Genomic DNA, 1,151 nt, shown 5'->3' with positions numbered 1-1,151 from the left:
TGGTTCTAAAAAAGACTGTTCCATCCACTGCTGGGATTGTACTGAACCCATCCATGGAGATGCATCATGCTGTTGCCCTAAATAAATAGTATATGGCACATTTTGTGTTTGAATTGGAACTTTTCTTTCATTCACATCCATACAATACTTAAATTTTCAACCTCCAAACAAATTAAATATATATTTAGTAAAATTTTACTTTTTTTATCAAATTAAGAAGTTATTTAAAATATATAAATTTATTGATATTTTACTTTTTAAAAAACATATCTCTTTAAATGTATTATCTCTTCTTCTTTTTTGAGTTATGTGATAAATGTATACTTTTTTAATTCATTTTCACACTCTTAAAAGGTTATAGATAATAAATTCAGATTAATTTATCAGATCTTCTATCAGCATGATTTTTTTCTTTTTCGTTAAATATAAGAGTTGCTTATATTATTTTACACACAATAGGTTATATTGAGGTTATATTGGAACATTTCATATGAAATCTCATTGAAATAGATGAATTTCGGATAATCTTGGTTTAAAATAATATACTTAGTTCTTGAATTAGTTTCTCTGTATTTTTTTATATTGATGTTGATTATTTGAATAATTAAGTATTAAAAAGTAATAGAAGTTAATTAAGTTAAAAACATATGTTAGATATCTATGAATAATTAATGTAAGATTGGTTATATTTTTTCAAGTGTATAACGTTGTTGAATTAGAAAAGTACATTGAATTTCTTTAGTTACAATTTTAAATATTAAAATAATATTATATATATGGGGTTTGCTAACTTGCGTACGCCTGTTTTTCAGTTGGTACATTTTAGCAATGTGTACCGGGTTTCAGTAGACAAAAATACCCCTATATATCATGAATTCTAAGTTTTAAGGTTAAGGGTATTTTAATAATTTTCATTCTCAAAATTAAAAAAAAATAAAAAAAGAAACCCCAAATCCCTTATCCACCTCTCTCATTTCTCTCAACCTTTCTCTTTCATCTCCTTCACCCCAACATTTTCTCTATCATCCCTACTCTAGTCCTAATTGAAAAAAATCAAAAACATTTGTCTTATTTTAATAATTTTCATTCTCAAAATTAAAAAAAAAAAAAAATCTCAAACCCTTACTCACCTCCTTCATTCCTCTCAACAC

This window comes from Vigna radiata, chromosome 6, assembly GCF_000741045.1.
Source record: "Vigna radiata var. radiata cultivar VC1973A chromosome 6, Vradiata_ver6, whole genome shotgun sequence".
Lineage (NCBI taxonomy): Eukaryota > Viridiplantae > Streptophyta > Magnoliopsida > Fabales > Fabaceae > Vigna > Vigna radiata.
This window is presented reverse-complemented; position numbering follows the sequence as displayed.